The following is an 8,979-nucleotide window of genomic DNA, read 5'->3' on the forward strand; positions in this document are numbered from 1 at the left end:
TTACTAGCATGAATAAAGTGTGCTTTAGAAGGAGAATGCTGGCTCTTATGTACAAGTTGAACAGGGTGGGTCTAGAGATCTGTACAAGGTTGTTGCCATAATCTGAACCCAAAAAATCTGAGAATGTGAATTAAGGGAGTGGTGAGGATGAAGAAAAAAAGAGGTAGTTTGAAAGAGCAATAAACCCACAAACATGTTTGTGAGTTTAGCTATCTGAAAAAATCTGAACTGTGTGAAGCATAAAGTTATGATGAGAGTTAGCTATAGATATGAATTCCAGAAAAAAATCAACGCATGACATTTATTCAACAGTCATGTTTCAAAATATTTTCCTTCGGTAGACAATGTTCTAATCAAAATGTCAGCAAAGGGAATACAAACCAAGCTAAATGAAAAACAAAAAAAACTTCCATCTCCTCATCCACCTTATTTTCTCTCCTAAATAACAGATTCATTCTTTAAAAAATACATCAATGGAAGAAGTTCAACGCAGTGTATGTGTGAGCCTGGTTTTGTGAACAGGACATACTTTACAGCACACATCTTTAATATGTAAAATGTAAAGGGCTGAATAAGACAATAAAACCTTCTCCAAAATGTCACTTAGCTTTTTATTTTATCAAACAGATAAAATATAATTCAGTAACATAAAATGCAAAATTATGACCTGCTGGACTGCTCTCTACTCCAGAACTTGTCCTTTGTCAGTGTGTCAGGGTGATAAAACCAGACACCTCTCCCTGGGCAGTAACCCAAAATGGGTGCCTGGGCTATAAATTAACACTATCACTCCCCCAATTTCTACCCCATCCTCCAACAGTCACACACCCAGAGTAAGGACGGGGTCAAAGGACAAAGGAGAATGTTTCCACAGTTCACAGTCCCGGTGTCTATAGCTTTCCCCTTCCAGTCTGCTTAAATTCCCTTCCCGTCCTCTCCCTACTCCCTCATCCAGAGGAATGCAGCCCCCATATGAAGTTAGTTTTCAGAGTCCACAGTCATGGGACTCTTAAGGGATGCTCTCACAGCCCTCGGTTACTTGAGCATGGAATGGAAGATTTTGTCTCCTCTAGTACCTAAGTCCCCTTTGCTTTCAATTTCTTAATTTTCCTCTAGTTCCAAACTTTGGGAATGATGTCATGTTTTTTCTTCTAAAGTAATTCACCTTTCCTCTAGCCTGAGCCATCTCCCACAGTTTACTGAAAGAGCCAGAACAGCAGAATAAAAAATGGTGTGAGTGCTAGAGTTAGGCAAACAAGTTCAAATCGAAGCCTTCTCACTTCCAGCTCTGTAGTCTTAAACAAGTCTGGCCACTCCTCTGTTGTCTCATCTGTAAAATAGGGATTACAAAATCCTTTTTCCCTTGGGGTTTTTTAAGCACATTTAAATGAATCAATTCATATAATGTACTGAGCATATGGTCTAGCGCTAAGGAAGCGCTCATGTGAATACATTATATTAATTCTGGAAGTGATTGGTTCTTTTTCTATCTATCTAGACCTTCTCTGGTTAGTTTCTTTGGGAACTGAAACTCATATTAATGCAGTCCTAGACTCCTTCCTCAGGAATTCCCTGATCTAGCTTCTCCTCTGTTCTTATATTTAATGTTTTCTGTCAGACCAACTCTACTTACCCGAACCTCTCGTCTCAATCAACCCATTCTGGTTTAACTTTGTTTTACTTTGTGTATTTGTTTACATTGTATCTTCTCTGAAATCCCTGGGCTTCATTATAATTCTCTCCCTAAAATACTGGCCCATCTCAGGGAACAGTTTCACATCTTATAACACACATTAGTCTTCCCTACCTTCTACCTGTCTACCTTGCTGTTCATTCATTCATTCAAGCTATGCTAATCACTTTTCTCTACATTCAAGGAGTTCAAACTGTAATGGGGAAGATAGACAATATATTGTGATGAGTAGAATGATGAATTCCAATATTAATTAGATAACATGTGTAAAATGCTCACCTAAAAGAGCACCTGGCAGATAGTAACGATCATCAAATATTAGATATCTGATTATAAGGTATAAAGAATATCACTGAAATGAAGCACATGACTCCCGTTCTGTGTTCAGTGATGAACAGGAGATTTCTGGGAAATGGGAGGAGGAAGAAATTCTGCATTCCTTGTCAAGGAAACAACACGTATAAAGGCAAGCATGGTGGAATGCCGACTAAAACAGCACCTGGTGTTGGCAGACTCCAAGAATTTCTAGGGAATGAGGGAAGGAGGCAGTGGACTGGAGGGGCAGGAGGTGAGGCTGCTAAATTAGGCAGATGTCAGATAGTAAAATCCCCTTTATACTATGCCAAGTCATGCATTTGGACTTGACTCTGGAGCAGAAAGAATTATTTGCAAATTATTAAATGCCTACTCTGCAACAGATGGCATCATAGATACTTGACATTCATTATCCTATTTAAACTTCAAGTGAAATACAAGGTAGATAGATATCAGTTTGGTTTCATTGTTATGGAAATCAAAGGGTCAACTGAGAAAATAGTACAGACAGGATTTGAATGAAGGTCCACTGGATTGAAATTTCGTATTCTATTACACCACATTTTGGAAGAGATTGGACTAAGTTAGTGGGAGGTGAGGGGTAGCACTCAGATATGTTTTAAGAAAATGAATAATGTGAATAAATTTGATTTTTAAACTCATAACTTTGCAGCAGTGTGGAGAATAGATTGAGGAAGGAAGAGCCTAGAAGCAGAAAAGCCCATTAAAACCTGAAGCAGTAATATGGTGAGAGGTGTAGGAGTCTAAACAAAGATAATGGGAAATTCAGAGACAATGTTGAATCTAAGATCTATTTGGTAAAAATAACTGACATCAGCATTCTCAAAATGCTCACTGACATTTCATCACGTGAAGCCCAAGTTATGGAGGCTTAACCATCTCCCCATAATGATCGGAGGACAAGAAGAGGGGAAGGAAAGACGAAGAGTTTTTGCTATAAGCGGTAACTGGCCCTGTTAAGAATATTTTGGGAGTTCCCTGGTAGTCTAGTGCTTAGGATTTCAGGCTTTCACTGCCATGGCCTGGGTTCAATCCCTGGTCGGGGAATTGAGATCCCACAAGATGTGCGGTGCAGCAAAAAAAAGAATGAGGTTTTTAACATCCGGCTACCGTTCAAAATTCAACCTATTTTTTATAACAGATAAGCAAGCACTCCCAGAGCTGTTGAATCAAATGAAATTAGAGGCAGGTAAAGGATAAATTCTTGGAAAGGCACTAATCAAGGGAGAAAGTTATGGTTTTGCCACAGTTAGTAACAGGGGAGACCAACATGGGCTGTAGAAGCTCTATATTAATGTGCAGGCTGAGGGTTTGGAGGCAGTTTTTATAGGTTATTTCACAGAGATTCTTTATTCAACTCAAATATTTACCTACTGCTTCTGTGTGCCCAATAGCATGGCCGGGCAGTGATAAATGCCCCTTCCAGGATCCCAGTAATGATTTTTTTTTTAAATGCATTTTTGGAGCCTTAAGAAATATAAGACCATGCTGGGGACAATACTTTTAATTTTTAATACACATTTTGACTTGTCGAGAATTGGTTTTTTTAAATTAGTGTTTCCTGTTTTTCCACTAAGAACAGGCAGAGTGTGCTTTAGAGAGAGACACTTCAGAACTTCACAGGGACCTCTACAAGGGGCGATCCCCTCCATAGCGTTGGGGAGAGGGAGCTTGAAAGTCCCTGTGAACAAAATATGAATGGACTAGAGTCTTCTTCTTCAGAAGAAACTGAATGTCCACCAAACAAACATACAAATGTTTCCCTGTATCTGTCAGTAGGAAAATGTCTAATGGTACAGTTTAAAGAGGAGAAAGAAGGATGGTACCCTAGACTGATTGATTCCCAGGTCATAAACCCAGGCGCTCCCTTCAAATGATCCCATACTGACATCATACTAACACAAAACAAGGCGACCTTTTTTGGTAGTGCTCCAGCAGAATCACTCCCTTGTTTTCCACGACCTACATCAGAGGGATTCTGTAATAACACAGTCCTGGTTGTTCACAGGCAGGTACCATCACATTACCACTCGGGCATATTAAGGAAACTTACACTTGGCTTCCCTTCTCAGTCCATGACAAGGATTTTGAAAAGTCCTAAGAAGGGTTTACAAAATCATGAGGGATGGACCCGGACTGCTCATACAATGCCTGGGATACGGCTTTATGTGTTCCCTAATGATGAGGGTGTGGCTTATCACCCAGCTCATTCTGGAGGCCCAGCTCGATGACAGGCTAGCGCTGTCCTACAGTCGCTGCCCTTTGTCACTCTTAGAAACCAACCTCCACCTCCCAGTAGGTGGCAGGTACTCCTGGTGTCCTTTGATGGCTGTTCTCACCAGTCCTCCCTGACACGGCACATTCTGGACTTGGCTCCTTCACGAATGAGAGGAAACTATTACTTTATCAGAGCGGACTTATCAGATTTGCTTGGGCAGTTCCCGGGTATCCGCAGTACCACGAGGGTGCCGGGACACATTGACCTGAGGCTTCGGAGAGATGCTGAACAAAAGGAAATTTTTCCTAATTCACAGATTTTATTGCAAGGTCAAATGGAGTCGATTAATTCAGCCACTTTACTCTTCACGGAACTTAGGTAGCTTGGTAGCTCAACGTGCATACATCGATCGGCTTCTTGGGAAATAAATTGTGTTAATAAGTTGAACAAACACTCGTGTAATATTTTCTATGAGACAGGCCTTTTGCTAGGCAATGGTAAATTTGAAGTCAGACTCTAACTCCAGTCTGGGGAAGGAAACAAACAAACGTCCCCAAAACTCTAAAAGGAAGAGAGAGTATTAAAAGAGGTAAAAGAAAAAAGTTAAAAGAGCTTTTTATGATGTTACTTTATCCAGAGGTGTTTGCATTTCAGTGGTATCACAGGTGGAATTTAAGACACTGGCCAGTGAGTGGGGGGTTTTTGACCTTGGGACAATCAGGACCCTCCCATTAGCCACACGGCCAGGGCAGCACCCTAAACGTTCAGTCCTCTCGTAGCAGGCCAGCAGGTGCGGGAAAGCAGTGAATGGGAGTTCATTTTAAGTTCAAGGAAATCGAGGAGGTACAACTGAGTTACCTCAAATGGGGAGAGTTTGAAGGGCTTCACAAATGTGAAGGTCACTCCTTTTCAGAGGCTGTTTTGACGTTCTTTGTTTAGATCTAAGCTGAGCATGTGGACAGCCAGAGTTAGTTTTCGGCAAAGCCATCCTCCACGTTATCTCCTTACATGCATCCTGGCAAAAATAATCATCAGAAAAATAAACATTTTGCTCTGTCCCTTAGTTTTGTTTTGTTTTTTTTTTTGCGGTACGCGGGCCTCTCACTGTTGTGGCCTCTCTCATTCCGGAGCACAGGCTCCGGACGCGCAGGCTCAGTGGCCATGGCTCACGGGCCCAGCCGCTCCACAGCATGTGGGATCTTCCCGGACCGGGGCGGGGCACGAACCCGCGTCCCCTGCATCGGCAGGCGGACTCTCAACTGCTGCGCCCTGTCCCTTAGATTTTATTTTCTGTCCCCTTGTTTATTCCCCTTCAAGCCAGTAGATTAAGTTCTTCCTAAGAACAGCATGAGGTCACTGCTTGCAGCAAACATCCTCACAGATGACCAAGGAAAACAAAGTGTGTATGTATCATGTTTCTCACCAGCATTGCTGCCTACCTAGGCTTTCTACTTTATTTTGGACCCAGAGACCAATTTTACGTTCCTAGTCCACCAGGTCTGTCTGTAGGCGTTAGTAAGTTATCTTGGTGCGACAAGGCCTCCAGTGACTGCTGCTTCTCTCAGTAGCATCCCTTTTGCCTGGACTCCCCACCTCCCCACTTTTTTTTGTAATCTCTCTCCTACTCAGCAGTCCCCTATCAGCATCTGCTCTTAGGTCCTGCCCAAAGACCAAGGTGTAATCATATCTTCAGGTAGTCTTGCCAAGGCTATTTGCATTTGAATGGGATTCAAAGCCTTACACTGAAGGCATTGCTCTCACAAGGCAGAAATTTAGACATTATTGGAGAGATGGAAGAGAATGCAGGGGGTGGAGGACAGCGATGAACTAACAAGGGCCTTTCTCCTGCTTCTACAGTAGTCAATTCCCTCTTCTAAGTGTAAAGAGTAATCACGTCTATACCCAGTCAACCCCAAGGAGGTCAGACTTGACTTTGACATCATATCTTTTCAATTACACCCTTCTCCTATTTACATAAACTACTTATAATTATGTGGATTCCTCTAACTCTCACAAGCCAGCCAGGTAGGGCTAATCTGCCCAGGTTCACAGGTAGGTGGCAATGCTGGGACTTATTAAGCCAGATCTGTCTGGAACCAAAGGCCAGTCCCCGTCTATTATTTTACCCCATACAGCTTCCGAGGAAAATGCCCCTTCCTTGCTTTAATTCCATCCCTTTAACCTGTCTCTTGCTGACCTAAAATGCTTTATTGATTCCAACCTTATTTTCTAACATTACACTTTTATTCTTCCTTTAATAGAAATACGTGTTACATCATGTCAGGTGTGAGGACACTTCTTATAGTTCAAGTACAAGATGTCACCCTTCTATATTCTCTTCTGCAGAATAACACTAATTCCTATATTCCCATTACCATTCATCGAAGTTGCTACTGAATTCCCTATGGCCATCCAATTAATCGGCTAATTTTGCATTCTCCAAAGCCATGTCTTTTAAACATAGAAATAAAAAGGCAATAATTTCACATGTATAAAAAATATTCTTATTTTTATTGTAGAGTTGATTTTTAAATTTTAAGACTTAGAGTTTTAACTTTTATATTATTTTATTATGATGAACGTATTATAACTAAATGGTGACTTTTCAAGTTTAAACAGTGATTTAAAAATATTAGCTATACATATTATTTTTATTGTGTATATGATATTCTATAAATAAAATCATACGTCTTATAAATATTTATAGAACCTGAAAGTCACAAAGTGTATCATAATACATAATTAATGATGTTACAGAGGCAAAGTGTATTTAGCGCCACAGACCATAATTAATAAATAAATGAATAAAAGCAAGGGTAAAAAAATACCACTGGCCTAGAAATTTAGAAACTATAACCAATGCCTTAATATCCCCCCTCTTTTAAAAAATACACAAAGAATTTACATTACTTAAGAGAGCTTTCAGAGACATAATATGAAAACGTTAGTCCTGATAATTAGCTATAGAGATTAAAATGTTAATGGGCCATGCTTTTAAGAGATAACTGGAAAATGAAGCAAAGCACTTCCTGCATTCATTTCTGCTCCCTGAGACAACAGTTTATCTCAACTTCATTCAGGCCACCATTGATAATCCACCAATGTGTAATTTCAGATGTCCCACAGAGGATAACATACAACTTGCCAGTGAAACCTTTCTATATGGCTAACAATTTAATGTCTTAGCCGTAAGTTAAATCTTGCCTAATGTACGGTAAATGATGGAAAGCCCCTGTTATATCCATTCCTTCCAACAGATAATTGATGCAGAGGAGAGACAAAAGAAGGGGCGCACTCTAAAAAATAAATGCTCCACAGAGCAATCTCATGCCTCACGTAATGCAATATGTTTTCATGGGGTTTTTGTTACCCTGTAGCATATTAAATTATCCTCCCAATTACCTTGGCAACTAACACAAGAGCTCCTAATATGCTGATGACTTTTGGACAATTACACCAGCTGTCAGTAAAAATGATAATTAAGGTATCTTAATTATTAAGCACGATGAGAAAATGCAAAGTGTTTGTTTTTTATAAAACTTGTGTCTAAAGCACAGAGGAATCCTCATACCGACAAAATTCTCTTTCTCTACCTGAGATCAGCATTGTGGTCCCTTTTCTCTCTGGGGCTGGGAGACAGCCAGATAAACTGCAGCGACCTTTGAGGTATGTGGTCCCCCCACTCCCGTCCACCCCCCCAGTTCTTTCCCTGGGTCTCTTTAGTTATAAAGGTAGCAGAATGTGATGATTTAAAGCCACATTTTTGGCCAGCTTACCTTCAGAACAATAGCAACAATAACAAAGAGTCAGTCCTAATAAAGGGTCTTTGAACAGTCAGCTTAAGCCACGTAAAAGTGTTCCTTTATTCTGCTTATTACCGTCTCCCCCAGAGGTTAACCGTCTTAAAACGGCTGGCATTTCGACTGAGACCAGGAACAAAGCATTACTAGAAAGCAAAGAGATCCTCCAGCGCCAGCATCTTGCTTCCCGTAATTCTCAAGAAATAGAACAACTCAATGAAAAAGAACCGATACCTTTGAACGAGAACATTCCAGCACAGGAATATCGTCTTGTTGGCTGCTGTGCAGAATGAGTTGCTTGGGCATATATCTCTCTCTTCTTAGCTACGGGGTCTGCTTGGTGACTGCTGCCAACATAGGGAGCGTTACAACATGTATGTGGTGTTCGTCCGCAATAAAAGGAGACTAACCAGCCCAGCTTGGCGCTGCTCGCCGGAGGCATCAGATCTTTAGACCCTCGCCATCCGATTGGCTGCTTGCTAGTCTCACTGTACTCGGCTGCCTTAACCTTCCACTGTGTTCAATATATTTTCCCCAGGGATATAGTCAGAGAATTGCTGGTTAGGGAATTGGAGGCAGGTTAAATTGAGCTGGTTTTAAAAAGCAGTGACATGATTTCCTATGAACATGTCTAATGTTTAATTTTCCAAAGTTCTACATAACCTACCCGGGAGAAACCTAATAAAGTGGATATAATTTAACGATAGCAGTTTTGTGTCTCCTCTCTGAAAATACCTTGAGCTTACTGCATGCATAACACAGCACCGAAGGGATCAGGTAGCATCTTGCAGCGTGGCATGTCTGTACAATCAATATTAAATCCAAACAGATGGGGATGACAGAATATATTAAGAGGGTTATTAAAAATACCAGGCCATGCTGTTGAATGAGGCAGCTGAAGCCATCTCAAGAAAGTGTTATAAATCACACAA

At 40.9% G+C, this 8,979-nt stretch overlaps 1 protein-coding gene across 1 annotated transcript in view; it reads right to left on the minus strand.

The window, feature by feature from the left end:
• SORBS2 (sorbin and SH3 domain containing 2) overlaps positions 1-8,454 on the minus strand; it is a 319,740-nt gene extending 311,286 nt beyond the window's left edge. The window contains exon 1 of the mRNA XM_032618487.1: positions 8,282-8,454. The gene's annotated coding sequence lies outside the window, so the exon portion shown is untranslated. The remainder of the gene's footprint in view (positions 1-8,281) is intronic.
• Positions 8,455-8,979: the final 525 nt, after the last annotated feature.

The sequence above is a fragment of the Phocoena sinus genome, chromosome 21, assembly GCF_008692025.1.
Source record: "Phocoena sinus isolate mPhoSin1 chromosome 21, mPhoSin1.pri, whole genome shotgun sequence".
NCBI classification, from domain to species: Eukaryota; Metazoa; Chordata; class Mammalia; order Artiodactyla; family Phocoenidae; genus Phocoena; species Phocoena sinus.